Genomic DNA, 13,102 nt, shown 5'->3' with positions numbered 1-13,102 from the left:
ATATAAAGAAAATGCACAATGGTTATAAAGAATGTTTGGAAATGCAAAATGAGCACATACAGAGATTGAATGATGTCAATTCCAACATGGGAATAATCTCTAAGTCTCTCGAACATTTAAGGAATGCATTACCACAGCCTACTTCTCCACCTCATTATAGAGAAGTAGATCTTTTAAGTTCAAAATTGAAGTTTTCTTCCAGATCAGAAGAATCAGCAGAAGGTCTTAGGAGTATTTTGTTTAAAGGCATAGACAATGTAAATATTGCTAAGATAGAAAAGGTTCAACAAGGAATAATGTTAGCCAGGGAAAAAACAAATTTGATGAGAGCTAGGCTAACCACTTTTCCTACTGTTGAAAGCTTAAGGTTACCAAAGGGTTATGTCAGTCTTCGAACCCTTGTAGAAAATGGCCAACCATCTACTCCACAAATCTTGGCCATGTCTGGTGTTACCTCCCCTACTCCAGGAGAAACTAGTTCTAAAAGAGATAGAGGAGACACATTTTCATTTTCACATAAAGGAAAGAAAGGAGACACTGACACTTTTGCACATGATGCCTCCGCCAATAGTTCGTTTTCCTGATATAGAGATAATCTGGAAAATACCACTGCCAAATTTGAAAATCCCTCAGCTAAAGGATTTGGTAATACACTCCTGGTAAATATTGATTGCATGGGAAGTGAATAAGTAATAACAGTCCTGCATAATGTTCATGCTTGGGCACTCCAACGCAAAGCTGAAACTAAAGTCTCATGGTCTAATATAGTCACACAAATCGTTTTGTCTTTTACTGGCATTTTAAAACAATGGTGGGATAAGTTGTCTGAAGAAGAGATGACCAATATCATTGAACATCCAACGGATCCCTTGAAAGCTATTTTCGATGCCTTAAAACATGAATTTGTGGGAGTAGTACCAGAAAATTTAGTGCATCATGGTCAACTCTTTTTGTCTCAAAGATTTTGTAACATAGATTATTTGCATGATTATTATTGTGTTATGCAAAAAATTCTTTATCAAGCAGCAGATCCTCACAATGTTGCTTATTTGAGATATTATATAGCTTCAATGCCAAGGAAAATTCCAGATTTGATTAACCACTATATTGAGACCAATAAGATAAGAATTGAGAATTCTTCATTTGCTGCGATACACCAAATTATAGGTTCTATTTTGCAAAAGGAATGTGCATTAGAAAAAGCTAAAAATAATTTTAAAAAGCAGATGCATTTCAGTACGAAGTTATGTAATAATTTTGCAGAAACTTATGATTTTGGATGTAGTAGCAAATCTAGAAAGAAAGTATCAAAAGTTTCTTGTTCCTGCAAAATAGACAAGTACATTCCTAAGAAAAAATATTATCCTTCTAAGTTTTCCAAAAAGAAGAGGACAATATTCAGGAAAAGAGCAAAGCCTTCTAAAAGGGTAACCTGTTTTATATGTGGGAAAGAAGGCCATTATGCAAATACATGCAAAGAGAAAAAGAACAAGAAACAGTTGAAGATTATGGATGTTTTCACTACAGTCCATAATCTAGAAAATTGGGATCTCATATCCCACTCAGATGGTGAATATTTTGAAATTTCTAGTGATTCTTCTATTTCAGATATTGATGATTTACCTAATATCAGCAAAATAAGGGTTGAATCGGATTCCTCTGACTCTGACGAAACTTTTATTGCTGACATTAAAATGTTCTGCTTCAATAAAATAGATAATTTTCATAATCAAATTGATGAGATTAACACACAGCTAGCCCAGCTTGCACCATCCTAGTTAACGGCCAGAAGAAGATTGAAAGAAGGCTAGAAAGCTTAGAAAAATAATTGCCTTCCAGAAGGATCATTGATGATGAGAATTTCGTGGCAAGAGAGTTTGATTCAATGTTCAAACCATTGTACCTTACAGAAGCTTCTCAAGATACAGGTATGGATGAAATTAATACTCTCAAGAGAAAAATTAGCAGTTTGGAATCATCTATCAAATCAACAAGATCAGAAAGGTTTCAATTATCAGCTAAACTTCACAATCTTGTTTCTGAATATGATGATACTAATTCCAAATTGGCGAGAATTCTAATGAAGGATATTCCAAAAGAAATGCCCATGAAATCTAAGGAAGTAGATTTGGTAAACATCATGGGAATAGGAGATAAAGTAGTAATTCCTTTGAAGATAAAATTTCCAAACATAAAGGAATATACTTTAGATGCGCAAATCGATTTTGGAGCTATGTGTAGTTGCTGCAAGTTTGGTGCAATTCCTGCTTATTATTGGTAGCCTACTAAATTGTCCTTCAGAGCTGTAAATAAAGAATTAATGGAGATTAACTATATATCCCCTGATTTTCCAGTCTATTTGAATCATGTACAGACTTATGTTACATTGTACAGTTTTGATACAAGCTCAGATGTCTTGTTAGGACAAGATTTTTTGAAAAGGTTCCTCCCAGTCACCTTTGGCAAAGACACCATCACATTTACTACTAATGAAGGGCCTGTTATGATTCCTACGAAGAATGAGTACCAACTTAAAGTCAAACCCAGTGAAGAAGATAATTTGCAGGACACTACGCATAATCTTACAAAAATTCAAAAAATTGTCAAGCATGCAGAAATACATGGACAAAAAGCATTGCAAGCGATCTCAGATAAGCTACACCAAGATTGCACAGCAAGCAGGCCAGACGCTTTCTGGACCAGAGAGAAATATTTTGTAGCATTACCTTATAAAGAAGGGTATGTTTCTAAAGCACAGAAAGCAAGTGCTAACCATATGTCGCCTACTAAACAAGCCTTGTGCAAACAAGAAATTCAACAACTGCTTGAACAACATTTGATTGAGCCTTGCAAAAGCCCATGGGCATGTCCAACTTTCTACGTCAACAAACATAGTGAGAAAAAACATGGCAAGCAGAGGTTGGTAATTAATTACAAAATATTAAATGAGGCCCTCATGCCTATCAGGTATCCTCTTCCCAATAAAGAATTGTTGCTTGCTAAAATAGCCAATGCTAATGTTTTCAGCAAATTTGATCTTAAAAGTGGGTTTTGGCAAATTGGCATTATTCCAGAAGACAGGTATAAAACTGCCTTCACGGTTCCACATGGGCAATACCAATGGACAATCATGCCATTTGGATTGAAGAATGCCCCGTCTGAGTTTCAAAAAAGGATGGAAGACATTTTTGGAGGGGTAGAATATGTCATTGTATATATTGATGATTTGCTTGTATTCAGTAAGGATGTAAATACTCACAAGATGCATTTAGAAAACTTTTATGAAATGGTATATAAGCATGGCTTAGTTCTATCTGACTCAGAGGATAAATTTCAAATTAGAAAAGTTAGAATAGACTATTTAGGATTGCATATCGAACAGGGTCATATAGAGCTTCAGCCTCATGTCCTTCTCCACCTTTTAAAGTTTCCTGATGTTCTCCTTGATGAAAAGATGCTTCAGAGATTTTTGGGTTGCTTGAATTATATCCGGCAGTTCTACGAAAAACTGTCTGAAGATACAAAGATTTTGCAGAAAAGACTAAGGAAAGAAAAAATTGAATGATCTAATAAGATGACTACAACAGTAAGGAACATAAAAAGCAAAATCAGAGAACTTCCCAAGTTAATACTGCCTGACACTAATCTCCCATTTATTCTTGAAACAGATGCATCTGATCATACATGGGCTGTAGCGTTATTACAGAAACATTGAAGGAAGGAAATTGTTTGTGTGTACGCCTCTGGAACTTTTGACGACACAGAAGTTAAATATCCATCCTCCCACAAAGAAATACTTGCTGTCAAAAGGGGAATTCAAAGATTCAGGTTATTCTGGAAAAGTGTCAGGTTTCTGGTTAGAACTGATCTAAAGCATATGAAAGGTATTTTGTCCAACAAGAAATTGCTAGAACAAGGGAATACCAAGATTCTAAGATGGGCTCTCTGGCTAGAAGGTTTTGATTTCGACATTGTCTAAAAATCAGGTGCAGAAAATTATGTAGCAGACATGCTGACAAGAGAAGGAGCTCCAGAAATCAAAGACATCAAGATGTTCAGACCCCTATACAAAGGAGAAAGTTCTTCAATATGGATAGAAAAATGAACCAGTATTCAATTTGAAGGTCAGTTTCCATGGAGAAATTTCTACAGACCCCAGGACAAGACCAGCAAATGTATTCCATTTTCCATTTTTTTGTTGTTTCTTGGAAGTAGCACCTCCATGGCTTGATGATGCATTGCCAAATGATATATTTTCTCCTGACATAGAACAACTACTAGAGATGGATGAAGCTGACAGGGAATATGCTGGTGCAGAAGAATGGCAATATAATAGTGATTGATGTATATGATCACTCATTAAGATATCATGTACATTTTTAGTTTTCATGGGTTTTTCTTTAAAATATCCACTTTATAATTATGAGCTGATGTCCTAGATTCCGACATTTTAGTTTTTGTGTGTTTTCTTTAAAATATCCACTTTGTAATTATTAAGAGCCGATGTCATAGATTCCGACCGTCTTGTCTACTGATCATATAATCTTGCTTTTTAGATAGTGTCAGATTCGGTCCCCATATGGCACTGCCTTTAAGGGACGAGATAACAAGTGGTAGTACCCACTTGCCCGAATCTTTTAGGTACTCCTTACTGTTAATCCTTTGGTTATGATTTCCTGCGTGATATTCATACCAAAAGGAGATTCCTCTTATTGTAGGTTTCCGGTAAAAACTTCGACCGGTTAACCTGCTAAGGGATTATAAATACTAGAATGGTAAGGGGGAGGGGCATTCGAAGTTTGAGAGTCTTTGCGTCGAGTAACTCTCCTGCTCTGCATCTGCGGACATTCTATCTGATTTGCTTGCACCACGAGAAGAACTCAAGTCTTTAGGTGATTTGGGAGCCTGTGCATCAGTGTGCTCGGCACTAGTGAGAACCTAAAGTGGCCGAATCATTTAGGAAGTTTTCCAGTCTATAAATGAGTTGTGTCATATTTTGAGGCAGAGCCTATCTATCACCGGGTAGCCTTCGGTAATGCTTGTTCCTTGTGAACGACATAAAGTCCGATAAATGCGAAGATAGTCTATCTCTGTAAGGAATTAACAGTAAGGAGTACCTAAAAGATTCGGGCAAGTGGGTACTACCACTTTTTATCTCGTCCCTTAAAGGCAGTGCCATATGGGGACCGAATCTGACACTATCTAAAAAGCAAGATTATATGATCAGTAGACAAGACGGCTGGAATCTAGGACATCGGCTCTTAATAATTACAAAGTGGATATTTTAAAGAAAATCCACGAAAACTAAAAGGCCAGAATCTAGGACATCGGCTCATAATTACAAAGTGGATATTTTAAAGAAAAACCCACGAAAACTAAAAATGTACATGATATCTTAATGAGTGATCATATACATCAATCACTATTATATTGCCATTCTTCTGTACCAGCATAGTCCCTGTCAGCTTCATCCATCTCTAGTAGTTGTTCTATGTTAGGAGAAAATATATCATTTGGCAATGCATCATCAAGCCATGGAGGTGCTACTTCCAAGAAACAGCAAAAAAATGGAAAATGGAATACATTTGCTGGTCTTGTCTGGGGCCTGTAGAAAATTTTCCATGGAAACTGACCTTCAAATTGAATGCTGGTTCATTTTGCTGTCCATCCTGTAAGACTACCTCTGTTTCAGTATGAAGAAATTCAAACTCTACAGTGTAGTCGTATCGAGCAGCAATATGGATTTCCCAAATTAAAGTGTTAATGGTTTCCCGGAAGTTAAAATTACAAATATGCTCACTCCTAGGCATATACTTAAACATGAACAACTTAAACTAGGGATTCCACCAGTTATTAGCATTATCTAATTGTGTGGCATATGCAATGAATCTAACATAACCATGTATCCTGGCCCTCTGATGGATAGAGAAATAATCTTGCCATGTCCAATCAGTATGTTGGACGAATCCAAAATAGATAGGAACTGGTTCTCTAGACAGTGAATAATAGACACGCCAAGGCCTATCTCTATAAGGTAACTCCCTACTATAGGCTATCATGCCAGACTCTGAATCGAACCATATTTGCAAAATAATTTGGATGACTTCTACTGGTAATGACTTGACTCTTAAAACAAAACAATCCCAACATAATTCATATTTACACTGACTACAGACCAAGATTGAACAAATTTTTGACTGACAGACACTAGACTGGACTGGACTTTTACTTGAAGAACTTTCTCCTTTGTATAGGGGTCTGAACATCTTGATGTCTTTGATTTCTGGAGCTCCTTCTCTTGTCAGCATGTCTGCTAGATAATTTTCTGCACCTGATTTATAGACAATGTCGAAATCAAAACCTTCTAGCTAGAGAGCCCATCTTAGAATCCTGGTATTCCCTTGTTCTAGAAATTTCTTGTTGGTCAAAATACCTTTCATATGCTTTAGATCAGTTCTAACCAGAAACCTGACACTTTTCAAGAATAACCTGAATCTTTGAATTCCCCTTTTGACAGCAAGTATTTCTTTGTGGGAGGACGGATATTTAACTTTTGTGTCGTCAAAAGTTCTAGAGGCATACGCACAAACAATTTCCTTCCTTCCATGTTTCTATAATAACGTTGCAACCCATGTATGATCAGATGCATCTGTTTCAAGAATAAATGGGAGATTAGTGTCAAGCAATCTTAAGTTGGGAAGTTCTATGATTTTGCTTTCTATGTTCCTTACTGCTGTAGTCATCTTATTGTACCATTCAATTTTTTCTTTCCTCAGTCTTTTCTGCAAAATCTTTGTATCTTCAGATTGCTTTTCGTAGAACTACCGGATATAATTCAAGCAACCCAAAAATCTCTGAAGAATCTTTTCATCAAGGAGAACATCAGGAAACTTTAAAATGTGGAGAAGGACATGAGGTTGAAGCTCTATATGACCCTGTTCGATATGCAATCCTAAATAGTCTATTTTGACTTTTCCAATTTGAAATTTATCCTCTGAGTCAGATAGAACTAAGCCATGCTTATATACCATTTCATAAAAGTTTTCTAAATGCATCTTGTGAGTATTTACATCCTTACTGAATACAAGCAAATCATCAATGTATACAATGACATATTCTACCCCTCTAAAAATGTCTTCCATCCTTTTTTGAAACTCAGACGGGGCATTCTTCAATCCAAATGGCATGACTGTCCATTGGTATTGGCCATGTGGAACCGTGAAGGTGGTTTTATACCTGTCTTCTGGAATAATGCCAATTTGCCAAAACTCGCTTTTAAGATCAAATTTGCTGAAAACTTTAGCATTGGTTATTTTAGCAAGCAACAATTCTTTATTGGGAAGAGGATACCTGATAGGCCTGAGGGCCTCATTTAATATTTTGTAATTAATTACCAACCTCTTCTTGCCACGTTTTTGCTTACTATGTTTGTTGACATAGAAAGCTGGACATGCCCATGGGCTTTTGCAAGGCTCAATCAAATGTTGTTCAAGCAGTTGTTGAATTTCTTGTTTGCACAAGGCTTGTTCAGTAGGCGACATATGGTTAGCACTTGCTTTATGTGCTTTAGAAACATACCCTTCTTTATAAGGTAATGCTACAAAATATTTCTCTCTGGTCCAGAAAGTGTCTGGCCTGCTTACTGTGCAATATTGGTGTAGCTTATCTGAGATCGCTTGCAATGCTTTTTGTCCATGTATTTCTGCATGCTTGAATTTTTTTTGAATTTTTGTAAGATTATGCATAGTGTCCTGCAAATTATCTTCTTCACTGGGTTTGACTTTAGGCTGGTACTTATTCTTTGCAGCAATCATAACAGGCCCTTCATTAGTAGTAAATGTGACAGTGTCTTTGCCAAAGGTGACTGGGAGGAACCTTTTCAAAAAATCTTGTCCTAACAAGACATCTGAGCCTGTATCAAAACTGTACAATGTAACATAACTCTGTACATGATTCAAATAGATTGGAAAATCAGGAGATATATAGTTAATCTCCATTAATTCTTTATTTACAGCTCTGAAGGACAATTTAGTAGGCTGCCAATAATAAGCAGGAATTGCACCAAACTTTCAGCAACTACACATAGCTCCAGAATCGATTTGTGCATCTAAAGTATATTCCTTTATGTTTGGCAATTTTATCTTCAAAGGAATTACTACTTTGTCTCCTATTCCCATGATGTTTACCAAATCTACTTCCTTAGATTTCATGGGCATTTCTTCTGGAATATCCTTCATTAGAATTCTCGCCAATTTGGAATTAGTATCATCATATTCAGAAATAAGATTTTGAAGTTTAGCTGATAATTGAAACATTTCTGATCTTGTTGATTTGATAGATGATTCCAAACTGCTAATTTTTCCCTTGAGAGTATTAATTTCATCCATACTTGTATCTTGAGAAGCTTTTGTAAGGTACAATGGTTTGAACAATGAATCAAACTCTCTTGCCACGAAATTCTCATCATCAATGATCCTTCTAAAAGGAAATTGTTTTCTAAGCTTTCTAGCCTTTCTTTCAATCTTCTTCTGGCCGTTAACTGGGATGGTGCAAGCTGGGCTAGTTGTGTGTTAATCTCATCAATCTGATTCTGCAAATTATCTATTTTATTGAATCAGAACATTTTAATGTCAGCAATAAAAGTTTCATCAGAGTCAGAGGAATCCGATTCCAACCTTATTTTGCTGATATTAGGTAAATCATCAATATCTGAAATAGAAGAATCACTAGAAATTTCAAAATATTCACCATCTGAGTGGGATATGAGATCCCAATTTTCTGGATTATGGACTGTAGTGAAAACATCCATAATCTTCAACTGTTTCTTGTTCTTTTTCTCTTTGCATGTATTTGCATAATGGCCTTCTTTCCCACATATAAAACAGGTTACCCTTTTAGAAGGCTTTGCTCTTTTCCTGAATATTATCCTCTTCTTTTTGGAAAACTTAGAAGGATAATATTTTTTATTAGGAATGTACTTGTCTGTTTTGCAGAAACAAGAAACTTTTGATACTTTCTTTCTAGATTTGCTACTACATCCAAAATCATAAGTTTCTGCAAAATTATTACATAACTTCGTATTGAAATGCATCTGCTTTTTAAAATTCTTTTTAGCTTTTTCTGATGCACATTCCTTTCGCAGAATAGAAACTATCATTTGGTGTATCATAGCAAATGAAGAATTCTCAATTCTTATCTTGTTGGTCTCAATATACTGGTTAATCAAATCTGGAATTTTCCCTGGCATTGAAGCTATATAATATCTCAAATAAGCAACATTGTGAGGATCTGCTGCTTGATAAAGAAGTTTTTGCATAACACAATAATAATCATGCAAATAATCTATGTTACACAATCTTTGAGACAAAAAGAGTTGACCATGATGCACTGAATTTTCTGGTACTACTCCCACAAATTCATGTTTTAAGGCATCGAAAATAGCTTTCAAGGGATCTGTTGGATGTTCAATGATATTGGTCATCTCTTCTTCAGAAAACTTATCCCACCATTGTTTTAAAATGCCAGTAAAAGACCAAACGATTTGTGTGACTATATCAGACCATGAGACTTTAGTTTCAGCTTTGCGTTGGAGTGCCCAAGCATGAACATTATGCAGGACTGTTATTACTTCTTCACTTCCCATGCAATCAATATTTACCAGGAGTGTATTACCAAATCCTTTAGCTGAGGGATTTTCAAATTTGGTAGTGGTACTTTCCAGATTATCTCTGTATCGGGAAAACGGACTATCGGCGGAGGCATCATGTGCAAAAGTGTCAGTGTCGCCTTTCTTTCCTTTATGTGAAAATGAAAATGTGTCTCCTCTATCTCTTTTAGAACTAGTTTCTCCTAGAGTAGGGGAGGTAACACCAGATATGGCCAAGATTTGTGGAGTAGATGGTTGGCCATTTTGTACAAGGGTTCGAAGACTGACATAACCCTTTGGTAACCTTAAGCTTTCAACAGTAGGAAAAGTGGTTAGCCTAGCTCTCATCAAATTTATTTTTTCCCTGGCTAACATTATTCCTTGTTGAACCTTTTCTATCTTAGCAATATTTACATTGTCTATGCCTTTAAACAAAATACTCCTAAGACCTTCTGTTGATTCTTCTGATATGGAAGAAAACTTCAATTTTGAACTTAAAAGATCTACTTTTCTATAATCAGGTGGAGAAGTAGGCTGTGGTAATGCATTCCTTAAATGTTCAAGAGACTTAGAGATTATTCCCATGTTAGAATTGACATCATTCAATCTCTGTATGTGCTCATTTTGCATTTTCAAACATTCTTTATAACCATTGTGAATTTTCTTTATATGTTCCTTAATCTCTAGCACATCTTTGGCTATATCATCTATATTCTGCAGCATACAAACAATCTGGTAGTTTGTATAATTATGCATTTTCTCTATTTCTGTCTGATCTATATCTGACATATTTTTCATCAGTAACAATTGAAAGTCTGACTTCAAAGTACCATTTTTGAAAGTTTTTCTAGAGTTTGTAGGCTCCAAATATCTTTCATTAATCTTTGCAATTGGATCCTGTTGAGCTCTAGGAAGACTAAAGCTTTTTATATCAGGTAATACAGCTTCAAGCTTCTGGTCTTCGAGTTGGAAACTAGAAGATGGACCGGATACACAGAATTGGAAATCATCAGATTTATGAGTCAGATGTTTCTTTTGATTCTTTTTGGGAGCAGAATATGTGGATGGTACAGGAATTGATAAAGGAGCAGGAGTACGTATAACTGGTGGATGTATTACTGCTTTTGTACTATCCTGACTTCCTAGAAATGGAGACCTATCTAAGATAGTCATGGATCTGACGAGACGAGGGCTTGTGAATTTTAGACTAGAAGATCCATCAGGATGCTTGACAATAGACAATTGTCTAGGTTCTTTTGGCGTTTGCAGTTGAGGATATTTTTGGGATAATGGAATGTAATTACTATTCCATTCATCAGGCAGTGTTCATTCGGAAAACCCTATCTGCAAGGGGGCAGTATTACCAGGACCAACTATTACTCCTTCTTTCAAAGCTCTAGAACACAATTTCGAATTGAGTGGAGGCATTGTGCTTGAAACAAATCGAAGACAAATAGAAGAATGCAGCTGAGCGATGAAAGCTTGTGGGGCGACATTGAATCCATTGAACTGAATATAGGCATTCAAAAATTCATTTATGTATGGGTCACTCAAAAAAAATTGGTATCTGGGAATTACAGAGGAGTATATGGGACCATTATTAAGAGGACTCTGAAAACCTCCCAACAGTGCATCATTAAACTCATTCAGTCTAGTATCTAGAACATAAGTTAGGGAAGAAGTATTTGACCTAGGCCTGACAAGTGGATTAATCCCAAACTGAATCATGCCTATATGAATATATTTGAACCCATGTTCTAAAACCCATTCAATATATTCCCTTTTGATTAAAGGGATCTGGTAGACTTTCTGATCAGTAGTAATTGGAATGTTTACAGAAGTAAAGCGGAATAACTGAGTTTCTCTAAACTGAAAAGCAGGAATCTTATACAACTTATCTACCCCTATCTCTGGCAATGTCCAATTTGGCTGTGGATCAAATTCCTGGACTAAAACCTTTTCATCATATAATTTTTCTTCAGAAGATTTGTTCAAATATTTATTCAGAAAAGACCATCTCTTTTGCTTAGCAATTTGCTTATCTTCGGGTGTTTGAAGAACAAATTCATTCAAAGAACCAGCCATTGAGATTAAATATAAGTATGCACCTGAACAGAGGAGAAAAATTCTTTGTGCTCCAGGAAATCAAACACAGCAGTCCATCAAAAGTATGCAACATGGGTACAACATGGGTACTCCTTGGATGAAAAATTAAATTCAGCATCCAACAAGTACTTCTGCTCAAATTTTGAGTAAAAATGTAAGGAGATAAGTTGAAAATACAAGCTGAAAACACAATTTTTTAATTTTTAATTTTTTTATCTTTTTACTTTTTTTCCTCTAAAAATGGTGAATCATCCCCCATGGCTGAAATCATCTTATTGAATCCTATTAGTTCTTATAAATTTGATTTTTGTTGTACATTTTTGTTTTGAGGCCCATTTTTTACCTCAAAAATTCTCAAATGAATGTGGGGTGGGGTGTTACATTTTTTTATCATTGAGATCCCAACATGGTGATTTTCCTACTTGTCCATCCTAAAACAACTCTGAGACCCCTAGTTAACATGTGGTCAACACCTCTAGTATAAAAATGTAGCACAAATTGCTAAAGTAACCGAAATATAATTTTTAGAGATTAAATACATGATTTGAATGCTCACCAAGGTTCATTGGATAAAATAATATCCCTATAATAGGTTGTAATTAATTTAGAACACGATTTTGGGCATGTTGAATTTTTTCTTATAAAGAAAAGCAACCTTAGGTTGCTAATACTTGTTATTATTTTCGAGGAATCAAATTTTTACTTGAGAGAGACAATTTGGATTACAATCGTGTTCTTAGACATTCTTAATAATTTACAAAGTTCTTTTCAAGTCTCAACCTCTAATTTTAAGTTAAGTGTACTTGTTGAGCAATGAAACGGTCGCCACCACTTAAGGTAGTACATTATTTCATTGACGCACATTAAGTTGGTACATAACAACTTTTTCATGTTGTTTACTATCATATTTTTATTTTGTATATTTTCTGATTCCATCTTGTAGATTCAAACCTAAAGTTGTTTATAAAACTAGCTTCTTGGTCATTTAGTAGATATAATTTAAAGCTAGTTTTAAAACCTTTGTTCATAAGTGTTCTTTACTTATTATTTCATGGTTGTATTATCTACATTCTAATACTTTCAATGTTGTTTTATTCTAGCTATATCAACTACTTCTTAGTACAAGTTATCTAGCCATTGTAAGCCACATATCACTATATTGTGTAGTAGCTATACTCATTCAATATTGCATTAAGTTAATAGAATATATATTTTCCTATAAGTTTAAGTGTGTTTACAAGCCTTATTTATCATATATTAGTTTTTTTTTTAAGAATCAATATAATTAGTGAAAGTAACCAAGAAACCCTTAGTGCCATTTACCTTCTTTCTAGGTGAAGCAGGCCCCAA

Source organism: Pinus tabuliformis, chromosome 5_2, assembly GCF_031772625.1.
Source record: "Pinus tabuliformis cultivar Carrire ecotype Pingquan chromosome 5_2, CPIR1, whole genome shotgun sequence".
Lineage (NCBI taxonomy): Eukaryota > Viridiplantae > Streptophyta > Pinopsida > Pinales > Pinaceae > Pinus > Pinus tabuliformis.
The sequence above is the reverse complement of the archived record's forward strand: the minus strand, read 5'-3'. Positions refer to the sequence as shown.